The sequence below is a fragment of the Xenopus laevis genome, chromosome 3L, assembly GCF_017654675.1.
Source record: "Xenopus laevis strain J_2021 chromosome 3L, Xenopus_laevis_v10.1, whole genome shotgun sequence".
NCBI classification, from domain to species: Eukaryota; Metazoa; Chordata; class Amphibia; order Anura; family Pipidae; genus Xenopus; species Xenopus laevis.
Window position 1 is genome coordinate 11805196 of NC_054375.1, and position 7245 is coordinate 11812440.

The window sequence follows — 7245 nt, forward strand, 5'->3', positions numbered from 1 at the left end:
CCATAGTCACACTCCCTTCCCAGAGACTATTATCCACTGTTACTATAGGCACCATCTCTCCCTACTATACCTGCTATCCCACAGTCACACTCCCTTCCCAGAGACTATTATCCCCACTGTTACTATAGGCACCATCTCTCCCTACTATACCTGCTATCCCACAGTCACACTCCCTTCCCAGAGACTATTATCCCCACTGTTACTATAGGCACCATCTCTCCCTACTATACCTGTTATCCCACAGTCACACTCCCTTCCCAGAGACTATTATCCCACTGTTACTATAGACACCATCTCTCCCTACTATACCTGCTATCCCACAGTCACACTCCCTTCCCAGAGACTATTATCCCCACTGTTACTATAGGCACCATCTCTCCCTACTATACCTGCTATCCCACAGTCACACTCCCTTCCCAGAGACTATTATCCCCACTGTTACTATAGGCACCATCTCTCCCTACTATACCTGCTATCCCACAGTCACACTCCCTTCCCAGAGACTATTATCCCCACTGTTACTATAGGCACCATCTCTCCCTACTATACCTGCTATCCCACAGTCACACTCCCTTCCCAGAGACTATTATCCACTGTTACTATAGACACCATCTCTCCCTACTATACCTGCTATCCCACAGTCACATTTCCTTCCCAGAGACTATTATCCACTTTTACTATAGACACCATCTCTCCCTAATATACCTCTATCCCATAGTCACACTCCCTTCCCAGAGACTATTATCCACTGTTACTATAGGCACCATCTCTCCCTACTATACCTGCTATCCCACAGTCACACTCCCTTCCCAGAGACTATTATCCCCACTGTTACTATAGGCACCATCTCTCCCTACTATACCTGCTATCCCACAGTCACACTCCCTTCCCAGAGACTATTATCCCACTGTTACTATAGACACCATCTCTCCCTACTATACCTGCTATCCCACAGTCACACTCCCTTCCCAGAGACTATTATCCCACTGTTACTATAGGCACCATCTCTCCCTACTATACCTGCTATCCCACAGTCACACTCCCTTCCCAGAGACTATTATCCCACTGTTACTATAGACACCATCTCTCCCTACTATACCTGCTATCCCACAGTCACACTCCCTTCCCAGAGACTATTATCCCACTGTTACTATAGGCACCATCTCTCCCTACTATACCTGCTATGCCACAGTCACACTCCCTTTCCAAAGACTATTATTCAACAAGTCAATAAGAATTTCCAGTAATACCTTTTCCGGGGCATTCTTGCTGAGCATGAGTGGGAATATGCGCTCGTACAAGTAGTGGTGTTTATCCGGGAACTCTTTGGAGCTCTTTTTGCACCGATACATAAAAACATTCTGATTCCAGCTGTGTCCTTGTAGGTCGCAGTACAGCAGTATCTCTTGCTCCTGCATTACACTGAGTGTGTGAGAAATAAAGTAATTCTACAGTTATTTATTGTAAACTACTTTAAATGATAAGGATATTAGAAGTCACTGAGGGGTTGTTCTGTGACCATATAGAGGCACAAGGCTGCAGGTTGAGTTATACAGGGAACTCCGAGTATTACTCATGTATTATAAGGGATAATGTACCCCCTACTGTAAATGATAAGGATATTAGAAGTCACTGAGGGGTTGTCCTGTGACCATATAAAGGCACAAGGCTGCAGGCTGAGTTATACAGGGAACTCTGAGTATCACTCATGGATTATAAGGGATAATGTACCCCCTACTGTAAATGATAAGGATATTAGAAGTCACTGAGGGGTTGTTCTGTGACCATATAAAGGCACAAGGCTGCAGGCTGAGTTATACAGGGAACTCTGAGTATCACTCATGGATTATAAGGGATAATGTACCCCCTACTGTAAATGATAAGGATATTAGAAGTCACTGAGGGGTTCTGTGACCATATAAAGGCACAAGGCTGCAGGCTGAGTTATACAGGGAACTCTGAGTATCACTCATGTATTATAAGGGGTAATGTACCCCCTACTGTAAATGATAAGGATACTGGATATTATGCATTTAATGCTGATAGAATAAAAACATGCCACAACACGAGAAAAATAGAGAAAAGGAATATTGAGGTGTCTTCGTAAATAGACACCCCTCCTCCCTCTCTAATGCTAACCAGTTCAGGCAAAGCTATTAATACAGAGCAGATAAGTTGCTAGCGTAACACTAAAACTTCACCTTTAATTCAGACAATTAAAAACTAGTACATAAAGCATTGGGCCATTCCCACACAGCACACCAAACACAGTTTATACAGATTCACCACTCCACAACCTATGGATATTGCTGGACAGTCGCCATAAAAAACATATATTAAAAACTAAAGCAAAAAGGTGGAAGGTGAGGGATTCAATAGGCAGAAAATAGCTCGATGTGTATGTGCATGTAAGTTTTGCACAAATTGTTAAGGATAATGCAAGTAAATATCGCCCCAATTCGCTCTAAACATACCTTTTGCACGCGATGTGGCTCCGCCCTCTTTTGCATCACGGACCGTCCCTTTTGTTCCCACCCCCAACACTGGTTGGTAAAAACTTTTCTAAAAAGGTGGCCACCCTATCTGTAAGAATACACATTTATTGTTATTGGTACTTTTTATTACTTTCAGGCCTCTTCTATTCATATTCCAGTCTCTTATTCAAATCAATGTGTGGTTGCTAGGGGAATTTGGACCCTAGCAACCAGATTGCTGCTGAACAAAAAACTCAAAAAAACAACAAATAATAAAAAAATTAAAACCAATTACAAATTGACCCAGAATATCACTCTCTACATCAAACTAACAGTTTGTTAAAACCTTTTAATAAGGGAAAGAAGTTACTGTATATTTTCCATTTCAAGAACAAGCATGGGGCTTATTCTCTTAGTTTCCCAGGGTCCCCAAGTCAGGGACTTAGTCCACCAGCAGGGGGCAATGTCTATCGCATGGATTGATTATTACTAAAGCTCTGGCTGAGAACTCTGAGCATTGGCAGCTCCATATTAGTAGGCACCAATTAAAACTCCGATATCGGTTTGCAGGTCCCTCGGGGAGAACGAATTGAAGGAGATAAATACGTCAATTAGTCCAAGGTTGATCCAACTTTATTAAAAACAGGGGGAGACAAGGCAACATGGGGTATCATGATATCAGACGGGCTCCTTTCATCATTATATTGTTGGAGCGTGGTCACTAATTATTGCAATAATATTCACAATTATTGCAATCGCTGTTATAGGCTTCAACCCCCCCCTGTCCAATAAGCAAAGGAGAAGGAGCTTTAACCCTTTCTGTCCTTTCTATAACATACTAAAAATTAACTTAAAGGTGAACCACCACTTTAAACTTTACTAAAAAAAACATATAAATATGAAATAAACCCAATAGGCTGGTTTTTATTCCAATAAGGATTAATTATATCTAAGTTGGGCTCAAGTACAGGTATGTGACCTGTTATCCAGAATGCTCAGGACCTGGGGTTTTCTGGATAAGGGATCTTTCCATAATTTGGATCTCCATACCTTAAGTCTTGAGGAAAGGCAGTTGTCGGCCTGAAACGTCACTGTATTCCTGTCCAACAAAAGCCCTTTTGCAAATAAAGGCTTTTTAAGAAAAATTACAGAACGTGTGGTGCTGTCTATCCACGAAAATAGAGTTTTGTATTCGGGTGGAAGTGGCTGCCTGAGACGTGCACCCCGGCTGCAAAAGGTTTCCATTGCCCAGTGCTGACTCCTACTACACCAATACCATCTACTAGAAAATCATATAAACATTAAATAAAGCCAATAACTCCCATAACTCACCGCTTGATCATGTTGTGGGTGAACCAGATAGAGGGAAATGAATCTTTCAGCTTGGACTTGTAGTTGCGGTTGAGGTCGCTACCAGTCAGAGAGCAGCGGTAATTACCCACAATCACCCCATCCGGGTTCAGCATCGGTACCACTTTGGAATCGCGTTAAGACTTGGGCATCATTACTGGCACTTAGAATATAATCCAGGAAGATCTTGGTGGGCGCTGGCCGTTACTATCACTACTTTCTTCTTCATTGGTCGGTAGGTAGCAGGAGACGGGTTGGTAATGGTCAGTACATACACCATGTTCCTAGTGTAGGGATGTGTAAAATAGCCACCCCTAGTATTTTGTGCAGGCAGTCCCTCAATGTTATGGACACCTAACTGGGTCCTAAAATACAGTTGGGAGGGGTACTGTTTGCTCTTTCTGCTCTAAGCTAGGCCCCTGCTACTTCTCACAGTGACCAGCAGATGGCACTGTGCTAGGATATAAAAGGCTCTGAAGCCATGCTTTCACTGTCCATTTTGTGTTAGCTCTGACCTGAACAGGTAGGCAGAGCTCTGTGGAATCTAGACAGGTCAGGTCTAGTAAGAATAGGCTACTCACCATTATAGGTCACTCTAGGAGTGACAGATAGGCAGGTTATTTAGCTGAGCAGCTCAAGGCTCCGACGAGGAGAGTCAGAGGGATTAAGATCCCGGGTACTAATAGCCCAGAAGTAGGGACTAAGTGTATAAGAACAGGGTAGATAGATTCCCCTCAGGTTCCACTTAGGGAAAAGGCTGGAAGCTGGGTGTACCTTTATTGCTGCTGAGCACGTCCTCTTGCCTGTGGGGATTAATACCGACCATATGGTGCTGTGAGTATTGCCTATTCAATGTGATGCTAAATCCTGTCATGCTCTATTGTATACTCCACTGAGGATTGTGTATGTTCAATAAACCAGTTCATGTTTAAGTTATAAGAACCACTGGCGCCCAATTATTATACCCTGAATTCAGTTACAGGTGCACGACACCCTGCCTCCACACCGTTGCGAGGGCTCACTCCCTAAGATTATAGGTCTCATCCGGGGCACAATTATTGGGAGTGGAGCTCAATAGTGGTGTAAATAACACACAATTTAATATAGCGCTACACTAGCTAAGGAACGGGACAGGACTCTGATCTTACAGTACTTGGAACGTTCCGGGCCACGGGTGATACTGGCCAAGTAATCCTGCAGGTGGGAATAGGTATACGGGTAACAGTGTGCAAAATAGCACGTGTCCATCTTCAGTGTTGGACTGGGATATAAGGGGCCCACCAGAAAACCTTAGGTTGAGGGCCCACTTTCCAAACTATCCTTTACTCACTCAACCTCTTTATTCTCCTATTAGTCTTTTATATTATATTCTTCCATTATTAAGAAATAGGGAATGACCATGAAATAGGCCAAATAGTTAAAAGCAAGAGATCACTGACACCTGAGCCCACCGGGAGTTTTCCTGGTATCCCAGTCCGACACTGTCCATCTTGTGCGGGAAGTGGAAGGTCAAAGACAGAGAGAAGTATGGCTGCCCATTCTGCTCCAGGTTGTTCCTGTAGTACTTTATATTCTCTCCTGTTCTGCGCCAGCCAACACCGCCAGCTTTTTGCCTCCGCCATGGAATATACGAGTGGCCGCATGCCACGGCTGTAAAGGCTGGACGGTTTCCTGAGTTTGACGATGGTGAAGCGGTAAGGGACGGCGGCTCGGGTGTTGCGGACTCGGAAGTAAAACCACTGCGTCTGGCGGTCAGTGTACAGGTCAGTGCGAAGGGTTAACTGGTAGTCGTATTCACCTCTAGGAGACAGATCAGAAGGTAAGAGATTTTAAGACCTTTGAGTTAACTTTTAGAGTGGTTAATTCTAAGCAACTTTTCAATTGGTCTTCATTGTTTATTTTTTATATATATATTTTTATTAATTGCCTTCCTCTTATGCTTTCCAGCTTTCAAACGGGGGGGTGGGGTCAGTGACCCCTTCTAAAAAACATATGCTCTGTAAGGCTACACATTTATTGTTATTGCTCAGCTTTCTATTCAGGCCTCTCCTATTCATATTCCAGTCTCTTGTTCAATGCATGGTTGCTAGGGTAATTTTCACCCTAGCAACCGGATGAATGAAATTGCAAACTGGAGAGCTGTTGAATAAAAAGCTAAACAACTCAAAAACCACAAATAATAAAAACCAATTGCAAATTGTCGCAGAATATGACGCTCTATGTCATACTAACAGTTAATTTAAAGGTGAACAACCCCTTTAAGTTGGATCTAATAGAGGAACCAACACTACTGCCTATTAAAGGAGAAGGAAAGCTACCGCAGCAGTTTATTGCCACTAGATTAGCCACAATAGTGCAAGCTATAACACTATATTTATTCCGCAGAATGTTTTATCATACCTGAGTAAACAGCTCTAGAAGCTCTCTGGTTAGGATAGCAGCTGCCATATTAGCTTGCTGTGACATTACTTCCTGCCTGAGTCTCTCCATGCTCACTCATAGCTCCATATTACAGCAGAGAGGGAGAGAGGAGCAAACTGAGCATGCTCAAGCCCTAGTCCTGGAGGTTTAAGCTGAAAACAGGAAGTCTGATACAGAAGCCCATGAGTACACAATAGAAGGAAAGAAATGTGGTGTTTCTTTTGACAGAGGACTCAGAGCAGCATTACTTTGAGGGTTTACTGGTGTATTTATATAGACCTTTCTGATAAAGCTTACTTAGTTTTAGCCTTTCCTTCTCCTTTAAGCACGCCCCATCTCTAGGTAGCGCTGCTTCCTTTAAAGGGGTTGTTCACCTTTGAGTTAACTGTTACTATGATGTAGAGGGCGATATTCTGAGACAATTTGGAATTGATTTTCATTTTTTATTATTTCTGTTTTTTTGAGTTATTAAGCTTCTTATTCAGCAGCTCTCCAGTTTGCAATTTCCACAATCATGTTGCTAGGGTCCCAATTACCCTAGCAACCATGCATTGCTTGACTAAGAGACTGGAATATGAATAGTAGGTGGGATAAATAAAAAGACGAGAAATAAAAAGTAAAAATAACAATACATTTGTAGCCTTAAAGAGCATTTGTTTTATAGATGGGGTCAGTGACCCCTGTTTGAAAGCTGCAAAGAGTCAGCAGAAGAAGGCAAATAATTCAAAAATGATAAAAAATAAATAATGGAGGCCAATTGAAAAGTTGCTCAGAACTAGTCATTCTATAACATACTAAAAGTTAACTTAAAGGTGAGCCACTCCTTTAATCCACAAAAGAAAAGTTAATATTTTCTGTATAAAAGTAACGACAGCGGACGCAGCTCAAGCAGCCGATATAATAACCCTGTCAGGTGCCAGACTAGAGACGGTGATTTATCCCATTATAATACACAAAAGCCATGAATATCTTGTAAATTATATCCTTATAAACGGTGAGT

At 42.5% G+C, this 7245-nt stretch overlaps 1 pseudogene; it reads right to left on the reverse strand.

The window, feature by feature from the left end:
- Positions 1-5241: 5241 nt before the first annotated feature.
- On the reverse strand, positions 5242-5653 carry LOC121401157 (annotated as a pseudogene).
- Positions 5654-7245: the final 1592 nt, after the last annotated feature.